Source organism: Miscanthus floridulus, chromosome 2 (genome assembly GCF_019320115.1).
Source record: "Miscanthus floridulus cultivar M001 chromosome 2, ASM1932011v1, whole genome shotgun sequence".
Taxonomy (NCBI): Eukaryota; Viridiplantae; Streptophyta; class Magnoliopsida; order Poales; family Poaceae; genus Miscanthus; species Miscanthus floridulus.
Genome location: NC_089581.1, coordinates 64,683,888 through 64,702,708, shown reverse-complemented (window position 1 = coordinate 64,702,708; position 18,821 = coordinate 64,683,888). Strand labels below are relative to the sequence as shown.

The 18,821-nt window shown below is 43.9% G+C and overlaps 1 pseudogene; it reads left to right on the top strand.

Annotated features, from left to right (window-relative positions):
• Positions 1–6,332: 6,332 nt before the first annotated feature.
• LOC136539002 (xyloglucan galactosyltransferase KATAMARI1 homolog) lies at positions 6,333–7,705 on the top strand (annotated as a pseudogene).
• Positions 7,706–18,821: the final 11,116 nt, after the last annotated feature.

Here is an 18,821-nt window from a genome sequence, read left to right as displayed (position 1 = left end):
TGGTTTAGTATTCGAGGTCGTGTAATCTTTCGTGTAATCCCTGAGCTACGAAGTGTAATCGCGTTTTCCCTCTTCTGGTTCTTGCTTCGAAGCTCGGGATGAGATTCTTTTTAAGGAGGTTGGTTGTAACACCCTGGTGTTACGCTCTTGTTTAGCACTGTGATTTAGGCCTAAGAAAAATTTTCGAAATGAGTTCTCAGATTTTTGAATTATAACATACTCGAAGCGATAAGCGAATCCTGTGTGACTTAATTTTTTGGACTCGAATCAACGTCCAAGTCAAATTACTCAGTGCATAAAGATATTCAGGAATATCGAACGACAATTCTAGCCAATAGATAGCGAACGGTTTATTCTATTAGATTAAACATGAAAAGCAACTTTTCTAAATAAAATAAAATCCATGAATAAATAGAATGATATATATATAGCTTTTGAATCTAATTTAAATTCAAACTTGTTGAAAATCTCCTTGTGCCTAAATTTTGCTAATTGTCAAAATTAGTAAACCGATAGAAATATCTGTAGGTATATATATATGCTCACGTGTCTATTTTGATAAGCACACTAGGTTGAAAGGATTTGGTCTAGTGATATTTTTTTACGTATAGACTCGTTTTAGTCCCTATGATAATTTGGTAACGTACCCGTGACAGCTGCCCGTCTGGCCACTTCATAAATTCAAGTGATTGGTGTGAAAGCACGAACTAACAAAAGAGAGAGTGCAGCAACTTTATTTATTTTCCTGGTGTGCAGCGTACTCGCCTGGTGTTGCAACTATGTGTCGTCTCGTCTCCCGTCGTGGCGCGGTAGTGCAAAGTCTCCTCATCCATCCACATCTATACTTCCTGGTATTTGCTTTTGCTTCTCTCTCTACCTTGATTGCCTCTGTCTGTAACTACCGAGTCGCGCACTGTTTTCCCCTCCCTCATTGTTTGTCTTGTCCTTGCTGCTGCCACGCTGCTCCTGCATTAATGAAAGTTGGCCAAACCCTCTTGTTTTCCTCCTTTTCTATTTCTGTGGCTGTGGTCTTCTCTTTGCCGGCCCCTGTTATCCGTCTCAGTCACATCACGCAATGGTAGGGTCAGGCTGAGTCAGTCCTACCTCCCCCCTCCCTTTTTTCTTCTCTGCTGCCTAGGGGAGCCATTCTAGCTCCTGCTTCCCCCCCCCCCCCCCACGACGCCGCCTCACTTCCTACAACTCCTCCGTGTGTAGCCCGGTGCCTCCTTACTCTTCCTCTACGGTGTTGTTCCTCTCACACGCGCGTGCCCTGGCTCCCACGCTTGACCCACTACTCCTTGGTGCGCCCAAGCAGTAGCGCCCAAGCCATCGTCCGCACCCTTGCCTCAGCACGCCGCACACTACGATGGCCTTCCATCATTCGCTGCCCGGCCACCGCACTCGCAAGTGCACCGGGTCCCGCTCTGCCCTGTCGCGCCCACCATGGCCTCACGCTTCATCATTCCCTGTCCACACCGCTACGGCTTCGCCGCCACGGTCGTTTGCCTCAAGCCATGCACAGCTATGGCGCTGGCGTGTCCCCTGCCACCGGGTCACCGAGGAGGTCTGCCATCACCTAGAGGATGGTCACGCATAGCTCCGCTCGCCTCGAGACTCTTTGCACCGACCTCGCTGCACCCCACCATGGTCATGCGCCGCAGTGCGCCCGCCGATGCCACCTTTCCTTCCCCGTCCGGGACCGTAGTCCTCGAGTGCGCTGCTCATCCGATCCACGCCACCGAGCCAGCACCTCCACCAGCTCTGTCGTTACCACCTCCCCTACCGTAGACGCATCCGGTCGCTAGTGTCGCGCCTTCCTTGTCACGTATGCTTGCCGCTGCTATAGGAGCATCCTTGCCGTCACCGCCTGGCAGGCGCTACCACGGCCGGTGTGCCCGCCTCCATGGCTCACGTGGGCAGGCTTCCGGGGGCCAGCTCGACTCTTGTCATGGCCAGCCGAGGCCACGCGGGTCCCCATGCGGCTCACCAGCGGGTTGTCCGCCGCCGCCGTGCTTTCCCTGGCCCCATAGCGCCATGGCTGCCGCCACCGACCGGTGCCTCCAATCGGTGCTCTACTTTGGGGAGAGAGAGCAGGTGAGAATATCGAAATATACAAGGCTATAGGGTTCTTATCGCACAATACGTGACTCACCGGAATAGTGCCAATGTCCTGAGGGTAGATTAGGTAACAGAAAGAGGGCCTCGGTGCAATTTGGCGCCGCCGCCGCTGGATTTTTCCCGTGGGATGGCTTGCTGGGCTAGCCTGCCATCGGTCACACGCGCCGGTGGGTCGTCCGCTGCCTGCACGCCTGTGGGTCGGCCGCCCCCGGTCGCTGGGCCGCTGGCCACACATCCGCTTGGGCTGTCGGCCTCCTCTATGGGCCACGCGTGCCCCTAAGGGCGACGTCGCGTGACTAGGCCACCGCCGCGCCGCGTTGGGCCATGCGCATGATTATGGGCCACTGGGCCATTCTGATGGCCGCTGGCCTTTAGTTTCTAAGCGATTGCTAAATTAGTTTTGGAAATAAACTTTTAAAATCAATATAAATTGGTGTAGTTGTCCAAAAATTATGAAACCAATTTTGTTAGGTTTATAAAAATCATGATCTATCTAATAGTGTATTTTGTTCGCATAAGTTTGGTATGTTTTTAGGATTTCTCTAATTATTTTAACATGCTTAATATTGTTAAAATGAGAACTTGTAGGAATTTCCGTAATAAATCGGTGATAGTATTAACTCTGAAAAATTTACAGTAAATTACAAATATTATTAGCTGTTCAATGAAATTTTTGTAGCTCTAGAATAATTAGTTTGCTAGATAGATAATGATGCTATAGTTCAAATAAACATTCAATCGATAGAATGAAATAGATAAAGAAATGCCTTGGGGTTTCGTGACTAAAACATTTGTTGGGAAATAACGCCTTATTCAACGACATGGATACGCAGCTTAGTACGTTAGTCATTAGAACTAGCACGTTAACTTGAGAGGTGTAAATCGTATTTCTAAGAGTCATGATTGTAGTTGATTAATTACTTCTTGTATTGCATCGCATTGCATATCATAATAGGGACATCGATGGATCATGAAGTCATCGGGAGTTGATGGAGAAATGGTGCTTTTGAAGATCGGTCGCCATGATGGAATGCTAACTTCTGATTAAATCTTACCCAGGCAAGCCCTAGTGCATAACCCCTATGACTTGGTGGAAAGGAAAAATGGTGATCGGGCAGGGATATGGATTAGGTATTGGTGGGTGTAAGAGGTTATGTCCTGCGGCTGCTGGGCATAGCTTGGTTACACTGCCTTCCTTGTCTGTCGATTAAGGACCGGCCGTTGCATAAGATTCTAGGCAAGTCATAGATTTATTATCCCGAGCACATACTTGGGTATGGGCGCAGGGAAGACTTGTTGCTCTCTTGTCGTGGGTTCCGGCTATTTTTTGACCGACTGATTGGAGGCGAGATGGTGGAGGTCCTTGCACCACACTAAGTCCGGGACTTAGGAGCGGGGGCTTGGAGTCCAAGTTTGGACGGGGACCTAGACCCCATGATAGGAGGGTGATGGGTTGATCCTGCTTGTGCCTGGGGTACAAGCGGGGCGTGTGTTTTCGGGGTACCCAGCTGGGGGCATTGATTCACGAATCGTCGGGCGATCCGGTACGGCTTGTCTATGGTCTAGCACCGTAGTAAGAACTAAAAGATGAAAGATAGAAAAAGGAAATATGATTGCTTACCACCTGTTTGAAAGTAGTGCAGGTGCTTACATAGAATGGTTAGTTAATTAACTAACGCACTTCTAATAAAAATCGAATATAAGTTCACACTTTTAGTAATGCTCCTGCAGATGCAAGAAACCCACAAGGCAGATGGCCTTGCATATTCTTGGAGTCTTTTCTTTTCTCCTGTCGGGTAAGTCTTGCTGAGTACAATTGAGTACTCAGAGTTTTATTCTCCCAATTGTAGGTGACAGGCGGATGCTAGAGCTGACTCTTGTGTGTGGACTCCTCCTGGTGGGCTCAGCGATGATTCCTTTACGCTATGATCGTAGATTTTATTTATAACTCTTACTAAATATTTTTTATAAATAAAAGTTTTATAATCTATTGTCCTAGTTTATTTATCAATGCTTCATCATACCATGAATGGATATTTATTTCCGCTGTAACTCTATTCACAAGTTTATATTCCGCTTTTCAATTAAATTATTCATAACTCTGATAATATGATTACATTCCACTGTTTACAATAACTATTATACTCTGATGTTGTATTAAAAGTGATGTTAGAAATGGTTAAGAATGATGTAAGCTTTATTCTCTCATTTGTGATCCTGATGGAAAAATATAGATTTTTAGGTTCTCCCTGGGGTGTGCCCAACGGAACTGCGTAATTTGGTGTTCTCCCTCGAGTACTTAGTGTCTAATGAAAGATAAGTACTCCTGGGAGACATTAGATTAGGCGGCCGACCTGCGCAAAGAGATGAAGGAGGAAGAGGAACAGACAGAATCATAAACAGTCAGACAGATCAAGATAGAAGAATAGGGTTAGGGTTAGGGTTTACCTACGCAACCGAAGCCTGGTGCCGGAGAAGACGACAGCCCCCAAGAGAAGACGACACACCGTTAGCAAGGATGGCGAGCGGCGGTGGAGGGAAGACAGTAACAAGAACTCACATAATCACCAAGATCTAGAGGGGTCGAGGGGAGAGAGGGAGAGGGAGATGGGAGAGAGGGAGGGCATCTCCGTAGGGCCGCGGAAGGCGTGGCATGATCCGATTTATGACGTAGGGGATGACGACGGGCGGCGCTGCACGAGCTGTGAAAGAGGGAAGAACATCTGAACAAATCTAGAGGCGAGCGGCAGAGGTCGATACAGAAGCGACGACAGTGGCTCGATGCAAAGGGCGGCAGCAGCTCAAAGCAGGCCGATAGCAGCTTGTTGTGGCCCTATTCGCTTGAACTTATCAGCCATGATACAATGTTTTCTCTCACAACAAAATAGCATCAGCCGACTTATCCACCGTAAAATACATCAACCAAATACAACTAGCACTCTTCTGTCATTTCGAATGCCGTCAGACACAAGTTAATACGTGCACTTTGGTAACTTACAACGCCTTACAAAACCGTTCCCCAAAAACGCTTCTGTCACTTCGAATCCAGTTTTTGCCAGATTCTTAAAAACTAGAAAGCTATTGATACCTATCTTTTGTGAATTTCTTGTGACCTATAGAGCAATATATAAAGTCAGATTTTTAAAAACAGGAATCCAAACACCCCACCAGTTTTTACTCAGAATCTAGATTTTCGAAACTAGAAGAAAAACTGGTTTTTAAGAGGGGGTGGAGGGAGTAACATATAGCCAACAACATGTTCTAAGACTTGTACTTGTTTGGAATAAAAGATCTTCTCCACCTGTTTGAAATAAATAGATTCCTAGAGTTGTCTTAATTCAAACTTTTTAAACTTTGACCTAATTTATAAAGAAAAAACATTAAGATTTATGATATCAAACTAGTATCATAGAGTATATTATCATAATGTGTTTATTTTAGGTCAATCTCAATGGGAGTTCCATAAAGTTTTATGGGCATTAAATATGTTGACATGTCATTGTATTGATGAAGAGAGAGATGATGAAAGTTTTATGGGAATAGAAAGAGTTTCATGGGGATGAAACTCTTCTGCACTGTTTTCAAACTAGTAATGACGTTTACAGGCGTGCGGATCGATTTTAACCTTGTTGCACCACTGCATATTGTCCAACTTCCGTGATAATTGGGGTTCACGGGAGAAGTTATAAGTCGAGACAGCGGTGAGTAGCAACCTTCCGGTTGACTTGTTACTTTTGCCAGTATTGATTGAATTACCGATCTATTGCAATTGGAACATGGAACCAAAAGCTTTGAAATAGTCAAGCTTCTAACATCCTTTTTTTACCAGCAATAGTGTCTGACGAGCGTGCAGTAAAAGCCGTGGATTACTACTGTACGTACATGCATGTTTTTCTTCTAACAACGGTACTATTGTGGTTAAACATGAGGTTAGGGTAGACCTTGGGAGAAGTTGAGAACGGCTACTTATTTGTGGTGGAGTACTCCTATCGACTGGAACAACACTCTAGAGCGCAGCTACCAGTGTTGCAAACCGATGAAGCCCACCTCCTCCGAATTCGAAGTAAACATCCAGAACCAGAAAAATGCCGGGGAGGGCACTGACAAGCCCGACGGCGGCACCGGCACCTGGGTCGTGCTCCAGCCGTCCCGGATAGTCTACATCGCCATGATCTCCACCGCCTTCTGGGCCTTGGTCTTGTACTACATCCAAAATGGCGATGGCGGCGTGGCGTCCGTCCTGTTCAAGCCGTCAGCGTTCTCCCTCCCCCTGCTGCCCAGCGTCACCTCTGGCCAGAGCCCACGACCCGAGCATCAGCACGCAGGACTCGGACAGGCGCCCCCGCCGCCGCCACCGCCTCCGATGGTGCTGGCCGACCGTTGCCGCGGACGGTACGTCTACATGTACGACCTGCCGCCGCGCTTCAACGAGGACCTGGTCCGCGACTGCAGGAACCTCCAGATTTGGATGGACATGTGCCCGTACATTGTCAACTGCGGCATGGGCCCGGCGATGGGCGACGAGGGGGGCGCCTTCTCCGGGCGCGGCTGGTTCGACACCGACCAGTTCTCGCTCGACATCATCTTCCACGGCCGGATGAAGGGCTACGAGTGCCTCACCGACGACCCGTCCCTCGCCGCCGCCGTGTACGTGCCGTTCTACGCCGCATTGGACGGCGGGAGGTACCAGTGGAACAGCACGTCGATGCGGGACGCGCTCAGCCTGGACCTCGTCGAGTGGCTGGCGCGGCGCCCGGAGTGGCGCGCCATGGGCGGCCGCGACCACTTCCTGGTGGCTGGCCGGACCGCGGTGGACTTCGGCCGGAACTCCGACCTCGACCACGAGTGGGGCAACAAGCTCCTCAACTTCCCGGCCGTCGAGAACATGACGGCGCTGGTCCTGGAGACCAACCAGTGGAAGCCGAAGCAGAAGCGCAATCTGGCTGTCCCCTACCCGACGCACTTCCACCCCGAGTCGGCGGCCGACGTGGTCGCCTGGCAGGAGAAGGTGCGCAGCACGGAGCGCGAGTGGCTCTTCTCCTTCGCCGGCGGTCCACGCCCAGGGAACACCGAAACCGTCCGCGCGGAGATCATCCAGCAGTGCGGCGCGTCGAGCCGCTGCAGGCTCTTCCACTGCGGCGCCGGCGCCAACTGCAGCTCGCCGGGCGCCGTCATGCGCGTGTTCGAGAGCTCGAGCTTCTGCCTGCAGCCGCGCGGGGACACGCTGACGCGGCGGTCCACGTTCGACGCCATCCTGGCCGGCTGTATCCCCGTGTTCTTCCACCCGGGCTCGGCGTACACGCAGTACACGGCGCACCTCCCCAAGGACCCCAACAGCTACTCCGTGCTCATCATGCACACCGATGTGACCGGCCGGAACGTGAGCATCGAGGACACGCTGAGCAACATCTCGCCGGCCGCGGTGAAGGCCATGCGGGAGGAGGTGATCCGGCTCATCCCAAGGTTGGTTTACGCTAACCCGAGGTCCAGGCGTGTCGATTTCACGGACGCGTTCGATCTGGCGATGGACGCGGTCATTGACCGGGTGGCCAAGCGGCGGCGCGGCGTGGCCGGTAGCCAGGACTAGTGCCGCCGCCACGACGATGCGACAAAGTGGCCAACGACACCTGAGTTTTTAGCTTTAATTTGTTGCTGTTTACACATGGCTATGGCAAAATTCATTGAGTTCTACAGGATAAGATTCTAGCTATCCTATCTTGCCCCTTTGCAATGTGCCAGGGAGGCCAGTACGTGAAGGCAATCCGGTGATACTTGTGACCCGGGAAATCTAGAAAGAGCACAATTCAAGAATTTTCAACGTCCAAGCTTAGTATGTAAATGGTAATTAATTTTGCAAAGGCCAAGGAGGAGGCAAGAACTTGGTACATGTGGGAAGCCAAGCCATTGAGGCAAAAGCAAAATAGTTCCAAGGTGAGTAAACCAACATGGGTGCGCGCTGGAACCCGGCCATTTTTGTAACAGTGTTTTACACAACTTTTCATTTTGCACAATTTCTTCTTGCCGGCTTCTTTTTTCAAAAAAAAAAATCTTGGCCCTTGCTTCTTTAATTTCACCTTCATGCACCATAGATAAGATACACTATTCGTTGTTGAGTAATCCTCCGTCCCATAATAAGTGCAAATCTCGCTTTCCGAGAAGTCAAATCTTTTTAAGTTTAACTAAATGTATCTAAAAATACTCATGCTTATGATGTGTAATAAGTATCATTAGAGTGATAATAGAATATATTTTTATAATAAATTTATTTAGAAATACAAATATTGATATTATTTCTATAATACTTGGTCAAACTTAAAAAAATTACTTTTTGGGAAGTAAGATGTACACTTATTTTGGGATGGAGGAAGTGGAGCAGATATTTTCAGAATGCAACAGAAATTTTAATTTCTCTGACCAACAAAAAGCGATATACATAGATCAATTAATTTAGATTTGCACATGAAAATGATACATATTTGTAGTTTTATTTTTATCATAAAAAATATTCTCATTCATCCCGCAAAGAGTGTCATTCTCACTTCCTGAAAAAACCAAATATTTTTAACTTCGACCAAATATATACACAAGAGATTATTAATATTATGGTGCATATTAAGTATCATTAGATTGATCATTGAATATATTTGCATACTAAGCTTATTTGGATACACAAATATTATAATATTTTCTATAAACCTAGTCAAATTTAAGAAAGTTTGATCCGTATAAAACTCTAGGCGATTTTCTTTTTTTTTTTGGAGGGAGAGAGTATTTTCACATATTGAAAGTTAAATAATTAATTTTAGTGAAAAGAGGTCAACCATATGTGTGTTAGAGCCTACATCAGTATCCCAAATGACAAATAGCGTAATTCCCTGATGGTCAATCTCCTAACAAATACCAGTGAGCTTACATCAATCTCCAGGTTTCGCTTTTGCCAAGGGCGGGGCTGCAGTGCCGATCAACGGGAACAGCCACGTCCGCCGCCTTGCGCACCATCTGATCTGCTGCGGCAGTAGTCACTCGACGAGGCCCATGGCGACAGTGCATCATCACGTATCGACGTGTTGCCGCTCCAGAGGTGCCTACCCTGCCACCATCCAAGCTGGCGTAGAACGGCACGAACTAAACACAGCGGCGGCGACCGGCGAGAGGGGGAGGAGCTGAGTACGTACGTACGTCGCTAGTGAGGCTAGCTCTTTGCTGCCGTACGTCGTACGTGCGCATCGCATGGAGGAGCTATACCTACCTATGCGAGGTTGGTCTCTGACGATCTTAATCTAGTACGACTACTAAACCGCTATGATCGATCAACCTTCCGTGCCCTGAAATTGACAGAAACTACGATCGATCGATACCGATGGAGCCATCACAAATAAAAAGATGGGTACGCATAGTACCTCGAGGCCGACTGGGTCATTTGGTCAATACACTACTAGTAGCTATTTTATCGATAGGTAGGGTCACTGGTTGCCAGTTTTTAACGCTTGCACGGCATTAGAAACCGTACCGAGATCTGTGTGCCCTCGACGATCGACCAGGAACACATAATATATAAGGGGCCGGGTCAACGAAATGGAGTAGGTAGCTACAGCTAGGATGACTATGAGGGTGGTGCACTGCACTAGTGGTGCGTGCGGAGGCCGGGATGCATGCATGCATGGCGGCAGAGGCGATCGAGATAGAAGGCGTGGTGACTGACCACTGACCACAAGGGCGAGCACCGAGGAAGAGAGAGGACGCAGCACGAGGGTGACGAACGTAGAAACAGAAGAAGACAATACATCATTGAATGCCATTGGCGAAGCTAGAGCTCCAACGAGGGGGTGCACAAAGGGTTAAGAAATTTGACCGAATTTCGTTGATTTTTTGTTCTATCGATGACCTTCGATAAATTTACATACGAGTAATGGCGATTTATTCAGACAATATTCGTTGAACTTTCTAAAATTCTAGCCAAAATTTTATATTTTTTATCGAAGTTTTTGGGATTTTATGATTTTCTGTCCTATCGGCCCCCTCCGGTCTGTGTCTCAACCGGTAAATCAAACCCTGAGTGCAACACTTCAGTTCTACTTAGACCCTATTTGGCATGGCTCTAAACAGTTATGGTCCCTTGCTTGAGTGCGCAGATGAGATAGAGCCGATGAAGCTAAAAACCGGCTCCTAGTTCATTTATCTAATTATATTTTTACAATATCGATCTGACAATACTAGTAACTCAAATGACATACTACTAGGGTCAACTAAATTTAAATACTAAACTCTTATAGAACCTTATAGTTTGACAAATCAAGCCTATCTCCTAATTACAAAATAATAAAAATGAGTCTCATTTACGTATCTAATATGTAATTGGTATCCAGCCTATCTATGTCTCAGCTGAAAAAAAAATCTCTCAATACAAAAGTGTACACATATTCATATATTTCATCTCTATTCCTATAACTGAGCCAATTAGCAAGCGAGCAGTTATTGTAAACTTATATGCCACGGCTTTGGATTGGCATTGGTCTACTAGAACCCTTTCACGCTTCCAGTATTCCACGTTGGGCAGTGGGGGTGTGCATGAACCTTGGCTGAGGGGGGGTGCACGTGTGGTAATTTGAGATTGTTAGCACTTAATTTTGTTTTTGCCGTGGGGGCATTGCCCCCCCCCCCCCCCCCCCCCCACCCCCCACCCCCCCACACACACAGCATAGGCAGCTTCACCCTAACTGAATGCATGGACCTTGCACTTGCGCGCGGGTTATGCCAAAGGATGTTAACAAAACAATCTAAGTACGACGAGTTTGTGATGGATCCAGAAAAATATCTAGGGGGCATCTTCAAACTCCAGATTGCTTCAGCCTCTTCTCAAAAGTGCATCCATGGGTCCAAGGGGGACTCCATGGCTCCACGGGCCCAGGAAAAATTCATAAGAGGGACTAAGGGGGGCTCCATGGGTCCGGCGGCCTTTAGGGGCTAGAGCTCCATCCGCCCTACCGCGGGATCCGTCACTGCAACGAATATAGTATAGGATTAGTAAACTGCTTGTTTTTTTTTTTTCATAATACTACTGCTAGTCTACAACTTGGAAGAAACTAAACTACTGCACTGCCGGCCATAATTACTACCGGCATCGACATGTGATGTTGACAACCCCGCAAGCTACGGCGACGTACGCGTTCTTGGGGTGTCCACCCTACCTCTGCGCTCCCGTGCCTCTTCAGCTAGGAGATTTTTCTTTTCCGTGCCTCTAGAGATAAGTTGGGCAGTTGGTCGGTTGGGCTGCTTGTCCTGTTGGGCCTTGACTGGCCCAGCACGGTCAGCACTCATCCTTATTTTTTTCGAATCCATTTCTTGTTTTCCAATTATTCGGAAATAAAAAAGAAAACGCCATAAATGGACAACACTAAGAGATCTCCGAGAGTTTCCAAAACCCACTCCCAATCTAAATTTTTTAGCAAGATTGAAAAAAATGCTCTCCAACAACTCTTTATCTCAACTTTCAATCTTTCTGCACTTGGGAAAAGCTAATCCAATCCTGCGGAAATATACGCGTATGTATCGATCTGCCAATCTAGAGGTGGAAGGACGTGGAAAGAATAAGGAGTAGGATATGGTTCGCAATACAAATATACAAGAGATAAAGAAAGTACAAAAGTGATTGGAGTGATTTATAAATAGTTTGGGATTCCTGATGCAAAATTATCTTCTATATTTTAGAAGTGAGATTTTGAAAACGGTTGGAGAAGTCAATAAATATGATCCCAACATTTTTTAGCCACTTGGAAAACAACTCATTGATTTGCCCATTATTATTTTGGGAACTATTGGAGATGCTCTAATGCTCCGTAGTACAACCTTTCTTCAAGATGTTCTAACCAGCATGCAACATTGCTGCCATCGAGGAATTCACTGTTCAAGTCCATTTGATGTTCAACAAATCATATTAGTTGGGAGGTAGAGAAGCAGTGATGATCATGTTTCGTACAACAAGTGGTGCATGTATGAATATTAATCATATTGGCAATACTATTGTTCATACACATACCCCTAGTCGCTATCTCCACACTTGTATGATGTTTTGTATGTTGCAGGAGCTAACAAGAAATTTGGTTTCTCTTCATTATCTTGCCACGAATAATGATGTTTCTCTATAATTTCACCAAATTATTTTTAACAAATAACCAGGCCTAGCGCTCTTCTTAGAGGAAGATGCATAAGGGTATGTAAACTTTTCCCACTATATATGCCACCAAACAAGCTTTTGGAGTTGTAAATATTCCTTTCGTCATTGGCCATCCATCTTTACCCATTTCTGAGAGTTATTAGGAGTAATGCTTGTCAAACAATGAGTCTCTTTGTAATGCTTGTCAAAAGCCAAAATCATCAATTATCTTATTCCAAATCGTCCAGGAGCCTCATCCCCACATTACGGATGCGATTCAAGAATGGATTGATCGTGTCGCCTTGATCCCTGTCGATGGGAGAGAAGGGCGACCTGACGTTTGTATAGTGGAGTTGGGAGGGACTATAGGTTTGGGGATTCAGACACAGTTTTTAGATGATCCTATTGTGTTTGTTCATTTGAGAAAACGAAAATTTATCCCTAATTGTGCAGGAGATATAGAGTCAAGGCCATTTATGGAACTATGGAAGCTTTGAGCCAGTTTTCATACCGAGCTGGTAACATTCTCTGAATATTTGGTGGCTTGGTGATTTGCTCATAGTTTGATCAGGCTAATTGGCTACCTCTTGTTTTCAGCGGATAATAATTTTTGTTTGGTTAATTCAGCCCTTGTCCCTGTTATAGATATAGTTGGCGAACAGGTAGAACATGATTGAATATTAAATTTATTGCCAGTTTTCAATATTTGACTTGTTTTTACTGAAGATCAATGATACTGAGCTACTCTATCTGAAAAATGCAAAAAACAAAACCTACCCAGTGCAGTGTTCATAGCCTCCGAGAGCTTGGATTGAGGCCAAACCTTCTGGCTTGTCGTAGCACAACAGTATACTGTTTTCGTTTTTGTTCACATGTTTCAGTTAAACCTTTACTGTACATTGGACCGTTTAATTTATCAGCTATGATATGCAGCCTCTGAATAAAAATGTCAAAGAGAAACTTTCCCAGTTTTGCCATGTTCCGGTATGAGAACTTGAAGCATCACAATTCATATTTTTATCTGTGTTTTGTATTGATCTGTCAAAGTATTTATTCAGGATGATTGCATTATTAGTCTCAACAATGTTCCAAATATTTGGCATGTCCCCTCTCACTACTAAAAGTATGTTCCACGTTCCATATGTCTTGTACCAAAATCTGATGAAATACTAATTTTCAGACATCCATTGCTAATAAAATAATCCCATTATTGTTGTCAGGATCAAAAGTGTCATGAAGCTATTTTGGGAATTCTAGGACTAGCACGGTCAGTTGTTCAAATTCTCCGGAACAGAACCTAATTCCACCAACCTGTTTTGTTTCCTTTCTGTTCATATTACTCAGTTTAACAGTGGAACCTAAGTTGGATGCATGGATGAACATAGCTAGAACGTGTGACCAACTGCATGCTCCTTCGCTTCGCCCACGCTGTCGTGGCGCAACTTCGCGGTGTTTTTTTTGGTAATGATCAAACACACCACAGTTTGGTTTGACACCAATCATTTCAAATGTTCCGTTTCCTACAAGAATATATAAGATTTGCAGCAAGAGTTCAATCGGCCCCACAAAAAAAGAAATATGCTGCAAGCCAACAACACCTCTGATAATTTCTACATTCTTTTGTCTTCAGCATAGAACCACTGAACCAGTTCTAGATGTGAGTTATGTAATCAGTTGGGAATCTATCGATCTGGAGCTCCTTCACCAGTTTTATAAGGCTTTGCTTGATTTGCTGCTAGGCATGGTACAATCTTTTGCTCAAAAAAAAAAAGCACTACAATCTATGTGATTAATTAGTGTTGTTTTCACATTTTGGGTTCTTCCTTCAGGCTCTGGACCAGCACGTCAACGGGAGTATCTCATTATCCAAGATCCAAAGGATATTGATTTCGTGAGCTATTTAAGAGAAGCAACAAGCTGAGTGCTTTACTAGCCAACATTTATGTACGATTGTTTATATTTTTTCTATACCAAAAATCATTTTGCAGTTTCTGGCACTGAAGACCATGGTTCTACTTCCGAATGCTCTTCAGCATCAATACCAGACCAACTGTTTGTTACTGTTTTAAATTAATAAATTTCACTGTAGGGGCGAAAGCCCCTCCAGATTTCTCAAAAATACCAGACCAACTGGGTGGCAAGCTGACAAAGGAGCTAGAATTACCAGAATAAAAGTCAGGTCTCCTTGGTTTGTTTATTTTTTTTCTTCAAATGCCTGCATTTAGGATAGTTCCTTAAACTTTAATTTTGTATCATTGTCTCCTATTCCTTTGAGAACCTATTTTCCGTTCAATATACTACTTTTGGTCTAAATTTTTCATCGGTGAAGTTTTAATATCCTGTACCCCTCTTTAATACTTCAGTGAATCTTCTTAATTGCTCCTGCTGTTAAGGGGTTAACATGAAGTGCGAGCTGCAAATTGTCCTAAAAACTGAAGTTGATAGTAACATAAATTTGCAACAAAATTTGCCCATCCTTAGAAAACGGTGTGGCCTTATTACATGTATATATTTTCATTATTTCCAAACTGATTTTGCTGCTAGCTGCATCGCAGTTGCTTCTCTTGCATTAACAAGGGCTACTGTGATTTACACCATATGCTTTGTCAGAACCTCCATAATAGCAATTCAGTTAAAATAAGATCCCAAAAAAGTGTGTGTTTTGTTACAAAATTAAAGATGCAAACACTGGTGTTATCTTCTTCATTTAGTAGTAATTTCTCGGTTTAATTCTTTAGGCATCATGTATTTACCTTCTCCATACGCACTTGTGTTTTTTTTTTTTTTTTGTCATATTCTTTTATTCTTACAAGCAAGTCACTGCAGATCCTTCATTTTTGTACACTGGTCGGTCAAATATAAAGCCTGCATTTCTCAAAATTGAAGCGTGTCCAAACTGCTACTTATGTAATCTTCATATACACTGATGTACCATTCAAATACTTTATTACCAGTGGAAAGTCAGTTCATGTATCTCTATGGTGTCCAAGAGCGATTCAATTTGTTGGAGAGAGTTTATGCAAATCACATAAAAAATCTGAATTGTTATTTTTGTTGGTACATCAGCAAGCACATCGAAGACAACGACCTCATTCGTTATCCCTCCATTACTAAGGGGTCAAGTCTTGGCATCCAACAAATATGAATTGTTGGTAGCTGATTTTTTTATAAACCCGTGCGTCGGCAATCATATTAAGTTCCTATGTGCAATGTTGAATCATTGACATTACTAAGTATTATATTCATGTTGAATGACAATTGATTCTACAAAATGAGGTTGTTCACTCACATGCCATGCCATTCATAATATTAGTTTTGAATGCGAACGGTGTCTCTCCACCATAATTCATCTTAAAATTAATTATAATTTCTCTATTTTTTAAAACACGTAAGTGCCACACGTGCATGTATACTAGTGCTTGTCAAAAGCCAAAATCATCAATTACCTTATTCCAAATCGTCCAGGAGCCTCATACCTCCTGTCAATAACACCGTCTTATTTGATCTACCCTTTTGTTTGTGCCAATCATAAAAGATATCCATTGCATTCAAAACTTAGAATTTGTTGACTCCTCAAAGTGCGAGATGAACATTTATTTTGGGAACGAGGGAGTAAATCATCCTGATCTTTTTCGTTCGTAACTTTACTTGGATATATATTATATCTAATTACATAGTAAAAAAAATATGTATCTAGAAGAGTCAAAATAATTTATAATTTAAAATTGAGGGAATAGAACTTTTTCTATTTCTTTTGGTGTTGTTAAACTTAAAATATTTATAGCCTTGCAAAAATTACAGAGTCTAAACCCCAAACAGCATGTTTGGAAAGCAAAAAAAAAATTCTATCCTTGTATTTTTTATAAAATTAAACTAATTTCTATGAAAATTGCACTTCAATCTCTGCCTTTGCAACTTATTCTCTCTTTTTTTTTTGCGATTCAGACTTCATTCATTTATCACTAAATATCAGGATTACCTTTGCAACTTACTCCGGAGTACGATATAGTAGTACTATAGGATATAGGTAAGAAAAATGTGAAAATTGTCTTTTGGCTTCGCTTTATCCCCCTGCTATACCGTGTCTGGGAAGGTTGAGACACAGCCCGTTCGGCAGGGCTGAATTGGCTGGCTGGTGCTGGGCTGGACCAGCCAGCCAATTCCAGCGCCTCCAGCCTCTAGCCAGCAGCCACCAGCTGGTTTGCAGAAGTTTAAAAATTGACGCCAACCAAATGTAGCTCATGCTGATTTCAAACTTTCAAATTCAAACTACCATGCATTTCTAGATGATGCTGACTTACAGTTTCAACCAAGAATTTCAACTAATAATTTATAAGACAGAGAATTTTATAGTTTCAAACTACCATGAAATAGTGAAGCCTGAACTTTGGCAACCTCTTTCTCAACACTTCAGAGAAGTTAATTTACAGCATGAAGAGAAATATGGATAACCTTGTAGAATACAAGCAACAGTAAGACCTTGGAGATTATATGCACTCTGTCACACTCACACATGATTCTTCTAGCTATGGTCACTGCTCTGTCACACTAATGAATGATGAGTAATAAAAAGAATCACACTTTCTCCTGCTGTTCTACCTCGGCGACCTAAACTGGCTTTGCCACCGCCTCAGCAGCAGCTTCCTCTTTCTTGCCCCACAGCACAAGGTAGAGTTTGAGAATAACCAGCACTGATCCTAGCACTCTGCAAGATGAAGAACACAAAGCAACAGTTAGGTAGGGAGAATGTTCAGTGACGAACGGTACCATGTTCAGTCTTCAGTGAAAATAATTAGGCTGCAGTTAGGAAGAAGATTGTCGATGAGATGAGCAGCATGGTGTTGTGATTGTGACCTCACCTTCCAAGGTAGAGATGTTCATGGAGGATGAAGAGGTTGATGCCGGCAACGAAGATCTGAGCGAGCGGGCTGAAGGCAGCAGTGAGCACAGGGCCTCTCTTCTCCACGCAGTATGTGAGCAAAAGGTACCCAATGCCAGAGGTTAGAATGCATGCCGAAGTCAAAAACGGTGTGGTAGGCACCCATGAAAACATCACCCAGTCTCCTGAATGTTTACAAGACAGAGGTCAGATTTCATGCTTCATTCTTACTAAGGCAACCACAGACTTTAGAGTGTGGATTACTGCCACTTATGTACATATATGTTCAGCTTACAAGAGAAGACCACGAGGAGGTGGTACATCATATGCCTTAAACCCGCTGATGCAGATGGTTTGTCCTACTTGCTCCAGCTTCACTATGTACTGCAGCACAAAGGCAATCAGACATTCAAGAGAACTAGAACAAGTATGTTTGCACCAAAGAACATCCGATAAATGAACTGAACTTTGAAAATGAGATGATGGTTTCCCCCAGCTTCGCTACTAATTCAAACACTTAATAAAATGTAACTAGGGAGTTCCGTGCTGTGGTGTTAAGGTGAAAGTCTTGTTTGCTATGTTGAATGCAAGATTTGGCATCTTTGAGATCTGATCGCAATCAACGGTTGATTCACCATTAAGGCTAGGGAGACGATCACAGAGCTGCAATGCACATTAGAATAAGAAATGTTGTCACATTCTGCACAATTCCAAATCATAAAAAAACTGGCCAAACAAAACAAAGTATCACAACCTGATTAGCATAATTCAAAATGAGCTCTTTTGTCTTGTTTTCTCGGAGTTGAATCTGTATCCAGACAATAGCCATCTCACAAGCATTACAGAAAAGATCAGAATCACGATTTTGTCTCTCAACAACATATTCAATTCGGTTGTTGCATGATAGTTCAATAAAAATATGTCATGGAAAATAAAATTCATAGATACTACGACGGGACTTAGAATAATTTATAAACTGAGCTAACCTGACAGAATGGGCACCATCAGATACACAGAGACCAATCTAAGTGCACACTTTCTATGGGCTTGTCTGCTCAATTATACTATAGAACTTGGCACTTGTAGTTCTGTCACTATAATTCCCCATACACCAATGAACACAATATGATAGTCCCATAAACTATTTTTTCAAACGAACACAGTCCCACAAAACCTTACACATGCACACAACAAGACTGCCATGGAATTATACCTACAGCTACTGGTTTCTAAAACAACAACCTTGACCTAAATCAGACACCACTCCACAAAACCATAGATATTAACTCCCTAACTCCAGAGATAGGGGTTCCCCGATTTAGCTCAACCCACTCCGGCACCTCATACGAGGGTGGTTCTACGCCGTACTTACACATCCACAAAAAATTATCTAAAGCAAAGCATGAAATGATTATCATAGCCTGCTTCATCCTACAGCAGTACGGCACCCCATCCAGAATCTACCACCGTTCTTTCAACACCCCAAATCTCCTTTCAATTACATTTCGTAACTTCGCATGAATGTAGTGGAATTTCTCCTCCCTCTGCAACTGCTAGAAATCTATGCCCCTAAAATTGTTTATGTGATACCTTATGTTTCTGTAGGGGGTCATGTAACCTGGCATCTCCCTGTAACCCACGTTTGCCAGGTAGTACCGGCCTACAAGCGAT